The sequence below is a fragment of the Magnolia sinica genome, chromosome 15 (assembly GCF_029962835.1).
Source record: "Magnolia sinica isolate HGM2019 chromosome 15, MsV1, whole genome shotgun sequence".
Classification (NCBI taxonomy): domain Eukaryota; kingdom Viridiplantae; phylum Streptophyta; class Magnoliopsida; order Magnoliales; family Magnoliaceae; genus Magnolia; species Magnolia sinica.
In genome coordinates this window covers 45,853,688-45,868,895 of record NC_080587.1, presented here as the reverse complement: position 1 = coordinate 45,868,895, position 15,208 = coordinate 45,853,688, and the positions used below count along the sequence as shown (strand labels likewise).

Below are 15,208 nucleotides of genomic sequence, written 5' to 3'. Positions count from 1 at the left end.
CATAAGACATTCACCAATGGCTTCTCTCTTCACCAGTAACTAACAACACCAAAGCATCTTTTAATCTGAAAGTGAAAAGAAAAATCTAATCAGTCCAACTTTTTGAAGCTATAAAAGCCATACATCCCATTTCCAAAACCAAAACAATATCAAAACTAGTGGTTCTTTCCAAGATGAGCTCTAAAAGAATGAACTCTTGACCAAAATAGAAAAAAGAGAAAACAATAATAGAATTCTCTATAGTCTGAAATTTTTTGCTTAAAAGAAAACAAGAATGAACTCTTGACCAAAATAGAAATGTCCTGTAAAGCATTTAATGATCACTTTAGCTCCCTATTTCCAATCTCTACTCAGAAAATTAAATAAGGTTGCAACTGACATTAAAAGCGTAAGAAAAGCAATGGGCACTTGCACAGCCTACTCAAAGAACACATGCAAATCACGTAATAAAACATAGGTGATGTGCCACTCAGCATCCATCAATAGCTTGTATTAAATCCCAACAGAAAAATGTTGAAATATAGTCCACGGTCCATAGCGAAACAGACACATGAAGATAGACACTCACATGATTACATAATCAAAATCCTCCATAATCAAAACTACAGGAAGTGAAGTACTTTGTACATATTCACAAAACAGTCAAACAAAATTTTGAATTAATTTGTACATATTTACAAAACAGTTAAACAGAAGTCTAAATAGATGAAAAGATTAAAACATAAGGAAAATCATCAATCCTTGGCAAGTTCTAGAGAGGGAAACCCTTTATGAACTAGGTAATTTTCCCTTAAATGGAAGACCTCCACTAGACTATAAACATGATTAGGTTTATCATATTCCCCGCAGCCTCTCCATAACCATGGCAATAGAATCCCAAAAAGAAAAAGAAAAAGAAATCATAAACAGAAGAAGAAAAAAATCGAGAAAAGAAAGGCAAAGAAAATCACCATCTCTATGTGCTTTCTCCATAAGCAGCCTGTTACCAGCCATGTTTGGGCTCATGTCGAAAAGGTTAACCATTCTTCCCATACATCCTGGGAATCGGTTCTCAAAACCACAGACTGTTTTGTTCTGAAACTCGTTCATCTCACTTGAAAACCTATCATAGAATCCTCTTTTTTCCTTCGTATTTCCTCTACGAAATTAGGAAACAAGCCATCACAAATTACCATTGAAGTCACAAAAATCATCCAACCAAGGAAAAATCTTCATCTGTGGCACTATCATCAACTCATAAATCTACAAAACAAAATAAAAATACAAAGTAACTAAGAAACATGATAACCCAGACAGATTAAAGGTCTTGAAAATAGATGCAACAAATTGTAAAGGGGAAAACAGGGTTTGGAATGGCAATGGATAAGAATTCCCACTGCACAAAAAGATACAAAGATCCATTAAGGCAATGGATAAGAATTCCCATTGCCAAAGAAGAACAAAAGACCCCTTCCTCAGCCAGGGAGTCTTCTACTGCGGGTTCTATAAAACTGAAACTGTTCAGTGAAATCCCTCAAACAACATGCAGTTTTCTCTGAAGCTAAAACTTTTTTTATTATTATTTTGTTGCAGTGGGGCACATGTTGTATGTATATGACATCCAACTTGTCCCATAGCTGAATCCTATTCGAAGATCAGACAAATGAAAATTCTGTTGGATCCAACCAAACAGTGGGCCACACCATAGAAAATAATATTCGCTGCCCAAAAACATCCAAATCGAGGTGTAGCTCATATGATGATTGGATCGAGATGATCTTGGTGAGGTACATACCATGTGGACCCCACAAATCTCAACTAGTAATCTCATCCCCACGAATCACCTATCTCATAAATTTGGTCCGTGGTGGGATTAGATATATATATATATATATATATATATATATATATATATATATATATATATATATATATATATGTATGTATATATTGGTACAATCAGCATTCCTGAGGAATTTTGTTCTTACAATTTCTAAGGAAAAAGTAACAAAAAATAAAATAAAATATGGCCAACATCCATAGTGTGTGAACAGGACTTGCTTCCTAATGTGATCCACCCACTCTTGGTCCATGATGCATACACCGTAAATCCTACCTGAGAACCATGAACAGGTGATATCTTGCCCACGTGTGGCACTAGGTTTGCATGTAAGCAAAAATGCTATTGACATCTAGAATGTACATCCAACTGGCTCAACCATACATCCGGCCATAGATAAAAATCATAGTTAAATGATCTTATATTCGGATACGAGAGGATCCGAATGGTGCTGGCCGCTTGCCCAAACCTCATCAGGCTTTCATACATGGTTTTCACTTGTTGAGAGGTACAATAATACAAGAACATTGTTAGTAGAGTTAGGATTTCTATAACATATGTGGAATACTGAGTTAAATGAATTTTTCAGAGACTCAAGTTCTTACATGTTGGTTGTTACAAACCATATAAGAGCATTGGATGGGGGAAAAGGAAAAACACAAGTTAACTTTACTCTAACAAACTATATAATGATTTATTTAACTAGGGAGAAACAGATATGCTACGAAACTCTAAAATGTAAAATAACATTACCATGAACCATGATCGCAGTAACAAATCACAGTGATCGAACAACTACAACGATTTGACAAATGCATGGAGCATATCATAGAATTCTTTGCACTCGTGTATATTTACAGATTTGAAGTAATATTAATTAAACAAGATCTAAAAATACAAGCATGTACATTTCCAGCACATGGGCCTCAACGCTTAGTCTAAACATTCAAGTTTTGTAACATTAAAATTTCTCTATCAATCCACTGAAAATCAACCAGTCATGCACACTCTAATGTCAAAAGAACTACAATAGACAACACAATGAGCAAACTAGAACGCTTAACTAATTCATGAAGATGTATCCATGTATGTTCAGAACCTAACATTCAGCCTTCATTTCGGTTTCTGGGATGAATCAGTTGGGTCAACGAATACCTTGTTATTTTATTAGAAAATTTCAAGCTCTGTACGCGGGACTATGAGCACAGTTAAGGGTAATCAAGTCAATAATATGACCAGACGGCTGTGAATTTTAAAAATCATAACAGAACCATAAACAACTGATGATAAATTGTAATGACCCGAAAAATTTCGTGCCAAGACCCGAGTACTACCTCATATTTCCTCAGAAGTTATGTGTGGGTTAATTAGCGCTAAACTCAATTGCTTGTGAAATTAGCACCAATCACTTTAAATGTGATCTGCAGGACTCAAAACCTGTATAATCGTTAGCGCTATGTTACTCTAAAATCTAGGATTCAACGCTAAATCCAGTTGCTCTCGGGAGTACTTGGAAACTTTGTATCGGACCTGGACCACGCGTCGAAAGTCCGATATTGATGATCTTAGACAATTATAATCTCTTTGTTGGGCTTGACCATCACCTCAAAAATCAAGTCCAGATAATGTCCTGAGTCAATTTGCTTTAGTCCGGAGTAAAGAGTGTGAGAAAGCTGATAAATTAAATATATATTTATGAAATCTGAGTCGTGTCGCTTGCGCACCGATTTTAAGCTTTCTGACCGTTGGATTCTGACCCAAATTTACCCTCGGATTAGGGAAGATGGCCCAGGCATGTCCTAGTGCCGGTGGACCTGATCGAGTTTCGGTGACCGTTGAATTGAGAGTGGTCTGCTACGGCTGATCTATAAATCCGATCGGTACAAAAACTCAGCCTGACCTAGATCCATGGTCAGTGAGCTTAAGTCCGACCCCATGTGGAGAAAGGACTACCAGAAGTGCTCCATTGGATTGAAATAGACCTGATTTGGTTATAACCTAAGTATACCTTGGCCCTGGGGCTATTTTCATCCATTTTAGGCCTATATAAAGACCTTAAAACCCTCACTCTCTATTCCATACGAATTTCCTAACCCTAGTTAAGAGAGAGAGAGAGAAAAAGAGAGAGAAAGTGAGAGTGAAGTTGGTGAATCATCTTGAGATTCTTTCCTGTTATTCTGCATACCTAAACCATTACTTTTGAATCGTTATTCCGGCGATTCTAAGTTCATTCTTGGGTAAGTCAGTCAAACCCTAATCTGTTTTAAAGCTTAGACTTGTCTAAGTGTTGATGTAGCTTATTTTATCCATGCCTTAGGTTATCTAGTCACCGTTGACGAAGACTTGTTGTCTGAATCTGAGCTGTTGTGCTTTTTCTGGTTTAAGGTGCAGAATATATTCATATAGGTTATGGTTTTTAAGGCTTTCAATGTCTGTTAATGGTTTATTATTGTTGTGAGTGTAATTTCACATGTTAAATGCAATGTTTATTTTGCGTTCCTTATATATATGAGATATATTGAGATTTGTGTATTCTATGTTTAGGAAGAAAGTATCGTATACGTATGAAATACGAACATGTGTTTGCCATGATAAATTGTCGTATATTTGTGCTAGATGTATGTGTATCAACTCCTTGGTGAAAGGAATTGTCCAAGTGTGTGTTATCACCAACATACGTCATATATGTTGAAATATGTAGTTAAGTGTTTGTAGAAATGTCTGAATGCTCTAGAGGGTAATATATTATTCTATTGGTGTGTATGATTTACTACATTCAATTTACCTTCTTTGTTGTTTAAATTCAAGCACTACTTATGTGTAAATTCATGTTAAGTTGATATTCTTCAAATGCTCAGATACCGTATGATTAGCATGGTTGTTCCATTACTGTTCTAAATTGTTAGTATGAATATCTGTTATAATTGAAGATGTTTGGGACTATGAAATAGTCCAGGAAATCGATAACGAGCTTGAATTTGTGGCTGAGGTTGTTTTCGCCACGTAGGACGTGTTTGACGAATCCGAGTCGTATTAGGGTTTCGGCAGTGGTTTGGCCACACGGGGTGTTTGCGCACTCTATGTCGTTTAACTCAACGTGCGCTCGTGCTAGTCGAGTTCGTCAAGTAACCCAATTGTCCTGGTGGATGTACACCATATATGGACGCTATTGCTTGAATCTAGGGTACCAAACTTACCAATGCAATCCCGTTAACCATTGTACCTTGATCTGCTCAGACTCATGAGCCGGGCATGGTGGTATGGGACACCGTGGTCGAGCTGTCGGCTTAGCTGGGGTGACGAGCCTCCCCGTAGTGACCAGTGAGTACACTAGACTCGTGAGCCGATTATGGTGGTATAGGACACTATATTCGTGTTGCCGGCCTTCATTGATTGGTGATAAACCCTTTGTAGTGATCTCGAGCATACCTTGCTATTGCATTGAGGCGACGAGCCTTAGGGTAGTAACTAAGGTATGATAGGCATGCATTGATTGGTGACGAGCCCTTTGCAGCGACCTAGAACCACAATATCGTATAAGATTGTCTAGGACTGACGACCCTAGAATGGATCACTGTTTGGGACTTAATATGAGAAAGGTACCTTAGCTTCCCAATCCTGCTGTATGAAAAGGACTAATAACAACTTGGTAATCATGTTCATGCACCGCATTGCATGTGCGTTGGCGTTGTTGGCACTGCGGGAGGTTGTCAGCGTACCGTAAGATGAAGACGTTGAGGGAGTGTAGGCGAGAGCATGCATCATTTCTACATACATCCTTGCATTAACAAGAGTAATTAGGACGTGTTTGATTGTATTGCCTTATCATTACAGCATAATTGATTTGATAACATGTTAACTTTTACTGTATAGTTCCACTGAGTTGATCACTCACTCCCACATTCTGGGACGGTGTTTCAACACCAACCAGACTCTGTCTTAGATGCAGATGATGACGCGACCCCTGAGGTAGAGCAAGAGTATGAGGATAATGAGGACGTGTTTTCTTTTATGCAGTTCTCAGGCGGGTTCATGTGAGCCGTGTCCTGATCTACGGGGATTCTGGATTTTCTTTGTAATAGATGATTTCATTTTGATACTTATATTTTGAAACCAACACTTGTAATTATGACCTGGCAAAGCGTACATATTACAGGGACTTGCACATGTACACATATATTTCTTTAAGTCTTCCGCTTGCATCTTTCACTTATCCCTGAATTATGTTTGCAGTTTGGCTTAATCTATTCCATGTTTTATGCACTCATACAGACAACATACATCCATCATTACATATGTTGCATAAGTGATGTTTTGAAACTTGGGGTTGAGTTATTCTCGACCCCCGAATTTCAGGGCGTTACATAAATTATTGCAGATGTGTCGGACTCGAGATCAAACATTATTTTTAAAGCAACAGAGAAAGGGCCAAATTGATGATCAGTAATAACTCAAAAATTAGCATACAATCAACATATTAGCCAAGTTGATGGCTTGCCAAATGCCTAAAAACATACCAGCCAAGCACATCCCAACATATCAAGAGTAACTTATAAGAATCAAGTTTCAAGGCATAAAACCAAACATATCATGACGGTTTAACATTCAAATAAAGCATTCCATTCAACCATCAATTAAATGGATCTATCAACTACATGTAGTAATGAAGGCTTGCACATTCGGTTCTAAGTAATCAGATACAACAAATATATAGGAGATCATAGGTACCTGCATATAATATAGTTGGACGTTGTCCACAGAATTGCAAGATGAGAAAGTTACTCAGGATCTTCTCAACTAATATCCATTTTAGCCAACAGCTAGCGCATATAAACAATATAATCATCAGCTTTGAAAGAAATTAATATTTATTATTCAAGGTCTATTAAGAAAAGGACCAGATAGTTTTCACAAGCAGCTCAATGAGGCAATTCAACATGGAATTGACAAGGTAGGTAATAGATGAAATACCCCAACATTATTGTATTTCCAAAGCTTATAAACTCCATAATCAATTACCTGCAGCCAAAAACCAGCTCATGCCAACCAACAACTCTACACACATCATTTTTTGAATAAGCATCCATGTAAAAATCAATAGGAGATTGTCCAGGCATGGCATGGATATTGCTAGTTAATAAAAACAAAATTGCAAGCAACCTACAACTAAATGTGGCAAAATACTATACCCAGGCACAAGCCCTTAGAGGTTTGCAATCCCCTCCATAGTCATCTCTACACAAATAGACATGCCAACCTGACACATGCACAGGAGATCCAATCTAGTTTATCAAGTGAAACCACCATTAAACAATTAGATCATGGTATATGCTTTTCGCACCCTATAAAGCTATTGGGTTTATCAACATATGATAAATACTTATACCCCGCCTCATCCGGGTTAATTCCAATAGGGAGCTACAAGATTTGAAACAAGTAAATTTTTTCCAAGTATGCATCTAACAGTCATGGGGGCCATTCAGGGTAATTTTCAAATAATAATAATAATAAATATACTAGTCGATTCCTTGTATCTATGAGATACTAACCTGCATGTACTTAGGCATGGAACAAATGGTACTAAAAACTTACATCTACAAATTTTAAATAAAAGGCTGACTACGATGATCATCTTCTATTACAGGTGAAAGACTTTTTTCTTTGATTTTTTACAAAGTTCTATTAATAGAGATTCCTTTAATTCGTAAGTGTTTCCTTAGATCCATGTTTGACCAATGGATGGTCTATTTGGCCTGATCTACATGAGACACTGACTTCAAAGAAAAGAAATAGTTCTAGTGAACTTATCTCTAGAAACTACAAGTATTTAGGGATGACATTTAAGATTTAGGTGTTTGGTTCCACAATATAACACAAGATGTGTGGCTGGTCTTCCTGGCCCTTCGCTTTCTAACATACAGGGTTCCCTGCTTAGGGGCCCACGGGATTCTCCGATTCAAACTGTTCATCTGCCAGCCTTGACAGTAGCTGAGTGATGTACTGGAAATACACCAAATAAGAAAATCCTAAGCCTTTGATATATGGACTTGTCATTATGAAATATGGAATGTTAATGTACTCAGTCTACATTTTTAGACCACCAAGATAAGTGTTTGGAACATCCTGGGATATTACAGGGCATTCCTCCTCCCCAATGAGGAACATCATATCAACAGTTTGGAATCCTAAACCATGGGCCACACATGCAGTGAAGCATCTAATGAATAGGAATTTCTAATTCATCTATAAATCTACAATCACCATTTATTTATTTCGGTTAGTTACAAACATGATGAGTGAAAGAATTCAAGGAAAAACAATAAGGAGAGAGGAAAGGAGTGTCAGAATACCTGATTGAGCGAGTTGTAGTTATTGGGAATCCTTGAATACCCTCTAGATTCTTTATGGTAGATATCATAGGATTCCGAAGTAGAGTTATTCCCTCCTATGATTACTACTAAAATTTCTATATGCTTAACAAAATCAGTAGCTTTATTCAAACAAATGGCTTTTTACCACCAACAGAACCATCCAGTCACATCCTATGACTACACAACATATCAGATAATTAAGCTTAATACTTCATACCATTACATAGGAAAACCAAAAAACTGATGCTGCAGAATTATTGAAATGTTTCTTTTAAGAAACTGAGTGTAGTTTAATCTAAATTTTTATCATTTCTATATATGCATGTGGCAGTTTTCCCAAATTTAAACAGTCAATTTTAGCATTATAACTGTACACACGAAATTTGATATACATATATCGTACATTGTGAAGTTTCTACTATAAAAGTTATAACGATAGAACTTTTCTTTTACACCATGTATAGAAAAACCCAGCTCAGGGGAATAAAGCAGGGTTCTCCCCAATACAACAAGTTTGGGCCGTTTGGCATTTTATCAAGCATGTAAGGTGCTAAAGAATAACATAACCAATTTTTTTTTTTAATTGACTGATGTAAACTATACAAATTCAATCATTTGCAACTCGTTTTATAATCTACATTAATATACAAAATCTAAAGAAAAAAATTGATTGAATTGATGAACGAAAAATATGTATAGAGAAAGAGGACCCGTAGATCTTTGGGGAGAAATTTGTGCTTTATGGAGAGATTCATTGCATGCTTGAGGTGCTGGTTCGTGGGGTCGATGATCTCACGAGGAAGGTGGGCTAGGGTTTCCATTCTTGCTTCCATGTGTAGGAAAGAAACGAAGAGCAAGGGTTTTCTTACCTGGCGCGGGAGCTCTTTTTCGGGCGTGGGAGCTCTCTTTCGGGCGCGGGAGCTCTTTTTTTGGTGCCGATTTGGTAATACATATGACGAAGGAATTAGAGATGGACGGTTTTGTTGGAAGCTCCGTGGGGCCTACCGTGATGTATGTGGTTTATCCACACCATCCATTCATTTTAAGATATACTTTTAGGGCATGATCCTAAAAATAAGGCAAATCGAAGGCCCAAGTCGACCATACCACAAATAATGGTAGGCACTTAAATCTTGACTGTTTCCTACCATGAGGTCCATTTATGACTTCTATCTACCTCAGTTTTTGTGCTCATGCCCTGAAATGAGCTTTCAAAATGGATAGATGGCTTAGATGAAACACGTACATTACAATGGACCCCACAGGTCCCCTTATGGTGGTGAGATTATAGCTTTTAGCTATAGTTGAAGTAGCTTATAGCTATAGATATAATCCGTAGTAACATAGCTATGATTTATATCCATAGCAAAAGAATCCCATAGTCCATAGCCTTTGCTCCTTTTTTTGGTAGTGTTTGCTTGATTTCAAAGGCAGTTGGGATGACTGTCTTCCCTATGCAGAGTTCGCTTATAACAACAACTTTCAAGCGAGCATTGGCATGACTCCCTATGAGGCACTGTATGGGCGTCTATGTCGAGCACCGCATTGTTGGGCAGAAGTTGGCGAGAGAAGCCTAATTGGCCCAGATTTAGTACAGGCGACCTCTGAGAAGATTGACATTATCAGGCGTCGACTTCTTATGGTACAAAGCAGACAGAAGTGTTACGTTGATATGAGGCGGCGACAGCTAGAGTTTAAGATTAGGGACCATGTATTCTTAAAGGTTTCCCCCATGAAAGGTGTCCTTCGATTTGGCAAGAAGGGGAAACTCACGCCATGATTTATTGGTTTATTCCAGATCCTAGATCAAGTGGCTGTGGTGGCATACCATCTCACTTTGCCCCCACCACTCGCAGGCGTGCACAACATATTTCATGTATCGATGCTGAAGAAATACGTTCCTGATCCTTCCCACATTATCAAATGGGAGCAGGTATAGTTGAGTGAAGATGCTACTTATGTACTGCGACCGACGCCTATCTTAGACAGGAAGGAGCAGGTGTTGCGCAGTAAAGTACTGTGGACGCATCACACTGAGGAAGAGGCTACTTGGGAAACAGAGGCCGAGGTCCATAAGAACTACCCTCAAATTCTTGAGGAGTACGAAAATGTACTAATTTTGAGGATGAAAATTTTCTTTAAGGGGGGTTAAATTATAACGTCTCGAAAAAATCCATACAAAGAACCGAGTATCACCTCAGGTAGAAATCACTAAGGATCAAATTCTGTAGAAATTAGGTGAAAATTAATTAAATACTAAACTAAATAAATTAGAGAATTAGCTTGAACCGCTTTCTATATGAACTGCAAGACCCAAAATCATTAGAATCGCTAACCCAACATTACCTAGAAACCTAGGATCAAGCTCAAAACCCAGTTGCTCTCGGGAGCACATTGAAACTTCGCATCGGGTCTAGACCGTGCATCGAAAATCCGATTACCATGGAACTATAAGGTTATGACTGTCATACTAGGCTTGACAAGCATCACGAAAATTGAATCCAAATAGTATCCAGAAACGCACAACTTGAGCCAAGATCGAAGTGTATGAGAAATGCGAATATCTTTAGAAAATGAACTCAAACTTAAGTGAATTGGGCCATTCGTTTGTAGGCCAAATTTAAGGTTTTAGACGGTTAGATTTTGACCCAACTACACCCATAGATCAGGGAAATTTTTCTGCGCATACCGGTACACTTGTGGCCCTGATCGAGTGACGATAACTGTTGAACTAAAATAGATGCTCCACGGTCGATCCACAAATCCGATCGGACTAAAATCTTAACCTGGCGTAGATCCATTGTCAGGGAACTTTCTCCAAACTGTATGCGAGCAATGGACCTCCAGATGAGCTCTGTTGGCCCGAAACAGCCACCCTTTGGCTATAACCTAATTGCCACCCCATCGTCACTACCCCATCGATTCTGACTTCGATTTGGCTAAGAAATCCTAACCCTAATCTCATTTTAGAAATCCAAATAGAGGAAATGATGAAATAGCTAACCTATTTCGTGATTTAGGTAGTCGTTGTGCTATAGACGGAAGCGTAGTGTATGAACCGAGTTCGTAACAAGCAAACTGACGAAAGGTGCAGACTATAAATGTTAAGGTCATGGTTTTCAAGGCTTTCAATGTCATCTAATGTTTATGTCTGACTTGTTTTCCACCATATGATCTTAGTTACGATGTATTCGATAAATAATACATGTGTGTGAACTATGTGAATATATAACGCATTCCATGTGCTTGTTGAAATGTTTGAATGAAATTGCTATCATGATTTGTGCTTTCCATGACTATTAACCTAGAATATGTGATTGTTGTATGCATGACAACTACTTTGTGAAAGGATTTTCCATAATATATGTTATAACTAATTTAGTTCATATATGTGGTAATGTATAGTCTAAGTGTTTGATAAAATGTCAGAATGAGAAATTATCCGATGAATTTTATTTATTAAGGGCGTTGAGATAAGATTCTCAGCTACCTTATTTAGATGTATAATTTCCTTCATGCAGTCTTAATTTCAACTACGTGATTTATGTATAAAATGCATATGTATAATAACATGTTCTATGTGTTTGATAAAATGTCTGAATGAGACATTGTTTGATGAATTGTATTTAAAAAGGGTGTTGAGATAGAATTCCCAATTACCTTATCTATATGTATAATTTCCTTCATGTAATCTTAATTTCAACTATGAAATTTATGGATGAATTGAAATATTCGGAAGCATGTTCAATATGTTGATAAAATGCTCAAATGAGTGTTGCACTTGGATTGTTTGTTAAATGCCTATATGATTATCACACATCACCACATGCTGCATTTGAGTATGATTGGGACTACTACGAAGTCCAAGCAATCGGTAACAATTCCTATTTGAGTGGCTGAATTAGTCTCACCAAATTTGATGCATTCGGTGAATCCGAGTCGTACGATGATTGTTGATAGTGGTTAGGCCACGTGGAGTGCTTATGCACTCCATGTCGATTAATTTGGCATACGGTCGTACCGGTCAAACTTGTCTAATAAACTGATTGGCCTATTGTGTCTTTACCATGTATGGACGCTACTAGTTGAATCTAAGGTACTACTTACCAATATAAAGCCCGTTTAACCATGGTACCATAATCCGCTAAGACTCATGAGCCGGGCATAGTGGTGTGAGACACCATGGTCGAGCTATCAGCCTACGCTGGGGTGACGAGCCTCCCCGTAGAGACCTGTGAGCAACCCAAACTCGTGAGCCGAATACAGTGGTATGGGACACTATATTCGAGATGTCGGCCTACATGAGCACAACCTGGCTACGGTCCCAGCGTGGGTTGGGGTGTATTGTCTGATCCGAACCTCCTTTGAAAATAGCGCTCCAGTTGGTAGGGCATTAGTGGAGTGACCTCGAGTATAATAAAATGAACTTACTTATCCACTGCTTTTCAAATCAGGGGTGATGTCGCCCTATAACTTGCCTGTCATATGTGATTAACTAGGATTGATGACCTTAGATGGATCATCGTTTGGGTAAATGATATAAGGGAGGTACCTTAGCTTCCCAAATTTATCATATAAATAAGCCTAACTAAGTACTTGGCTAACACTATCATGCATCGCACTGCATGTGCTTTGGCGAGGAAGTGCACAGTGGGAGTTGCCATGCGTGTCCGTGAGATGGTGTCGCTGAGGGAGTGCAGGAGAGGGCATGCATCATTACAGCATACCATTCCTGCATTAATAAGAGTACTTTAGACATGATTGTTGTATTGGTTTATCATTACTGCTTGATTGAATTGATAACATGTTAACCTTTGCTTTATAGCTCCACGGAGTTGATCACTCATTCCCACTCTGGGACAGTGTTTTAAAACACCAACTAGACTCTATTGTAGATGTAGGTGGTGACGATGTCTACGCAACTGGTTGGGATTTCATAGATGTAGAGGAAGAATTCTCCTACATTTAGCTATCAGGCGGGTCTATGTAGACCATGTACTGATCGACGAGATTACAGGGATTATATGATTTAGTTGGACTTTCATATTTTGTCATTTTGTATATTTTGGAACAAAACATGTATTTATCCAGCCCAGTAACACACTCATACTCTAGAGGTTATGAAACACATATATACTTTACATATCTATCACAGTCTTCCACTTGCCTAATGTTCTCTCTCTGGAGTATGATATGCTGATTTAGTGTAATCCCATTCATGTTTAATGCACTAATATGGATAACATTTAATCATCATTATCTATGTTGCATAAGTGATGCGACGGATCTCGGGAGTTGAGCACTTGCTTGATCCTCGATTTTCAGGGCGTTACAGAGATGATCCACCAGTGGGATCTCGTTCTTGCCATCATGGCTCACCGAATGGATGCCTTACATTCAGGAATGGGGCCCACTACCATATGGTGGGTTCCTCGTCTAAACAGAGAAGAAGACTGCCTGTCAATGACAAATTTTTATGGCCAGTATATCTGGCCGATCCAATCCATTTGGAGGGACTAGATGGGCCTCATAATCATTATGGACCCCACAAATCACGTCTCTGATCGCCCATCCAATCTTCTTGCAAGTTTTTCCCCACCACAGCTCCTTTCTTGTCCGAATGGATGATATTTTCGAGAAGCTGTTGTTACCCTAATGTGAACGGTCGGGATGGCTTCTAAAGCTCGGGTTGAAGGTTCAGATCGAGCCAGCTTAGTTTCCCAAAAGGGTAAAGAACCAAACTCCTTTCGATAGCAATAGGGATGTCTGTCCTTTCCAGGCATCGAGAGAAAGGTTGGGATTCATCCCAGATGGGCTTCTTAGATTCGAGTCCAAAAAATAGACATGAATCATGTGTCTCGGTCCGACATAATCTCCATAGGAACTCCATGCAGCCGTACAATCTCCTTGATGTACAGCTTGGCTAACTCATCTGCTGAGTTTGAAACTCTAATCGGGAGGAAAAGAGCCGATTTCGTCAATCGGTCCATAATCACCCAAATGGAATCATGCCCCTTTCTCGTCTTTGGTAACCCGGAAATAAAATCCATAGATATGAAATCCCACTTGAAATTGGATGTTCCACAAGAATCACCTACTACGAGATCCCATCACCATGGCTTCAGGTTTGAATTTCTTTTGGAAGGCATTTTTTTTTTGCTTCCTTATTGTTTACTTAGAAACATGTAAGCATGTAGTAACAGTCCATGATTGGCTTTTTTCACATATTGAGATGATATTCCTCTATTACAAACTGAAGTTCAGTACCACGTTCCCCCCAGGTAAATCAGATATTAGAAGATATGTTGTGAGCATATATGCTTGATTTCAAGGATAGTTGGGATGATTGTCTCCCTTATGCCGAGTTTGCTTATAACAATAGCTTCCAGGCAAGCATTGGCATGGCTCCCTAAGAAGCATTGTATGGGCGCCTATGTCAAGCTCCACATTATCGGGCAGAAGTTGGCGAGAAGAGTTTGGTTGCCCCAGATTTAGTACAGGCAACCTCCGAAAAGATCGATATTATCAAGCGTCAGCTTCTTGCAGCCTAGAGTAGACAGAAGAGCTACGCCGATACCAGATGACAACAACTGGAATTTGAGGTTGGGGACCATGTGTTCCTTAAGGTTTCCCCAATAAAGGAAGTCCTTCGATTTGGCAAGAAAGGGAAACTCACACCAAGATTCATTAGCCCATTCAAGATTTTAGATCGAGTGGGTGTGGTAGCATATCACCTTACTTTGCCTACACCACTCGCAGGCGTGCACAACGTGTTCCACATGTCAATGTTGGAGAAATATGTTCCTGACCCTTCCCATATTATCAAGTGGGTGCAGGTGCAGCTAAGTGAAGATGCTACCTATGTGTTATGACTAACATGTATACTTGATAGGAAGGAATAAGTGCTACGCAGCAAAGTGATCCCGCTCGTGAAGGTATTATGGACGCATCACACTAAGGAAGAGGCTACTTGGGAAACGGAGGCCGAAGTTCGTAAGAACTACCCTCAGATCCTCGA

General features: G+C 38.7%; 1 long non-coding RNA gene across 1 annotated transcript; it reads right to left on the bottom strand.

Moving 5' to 3' along the window:
* On the bottom strand, nucleotides 1-7,331 carry LOC131227621 (uncharacterized). The gene is made up of 3 exons (XR_009162386.1): nucleotides 6,791-7,331; nucleotides 6,548-6,639; nucleotides 1-65 (listed from the first exon to the last, which is right to left on the bottom strand). It is a non-coding gene; the product is annotated as an uncharacterized LOC131227621 (long non-coding RNA).
* Between the last annotated feature and the right edge of the window lie 7,877 nt (nucleotides 7,332-15,208).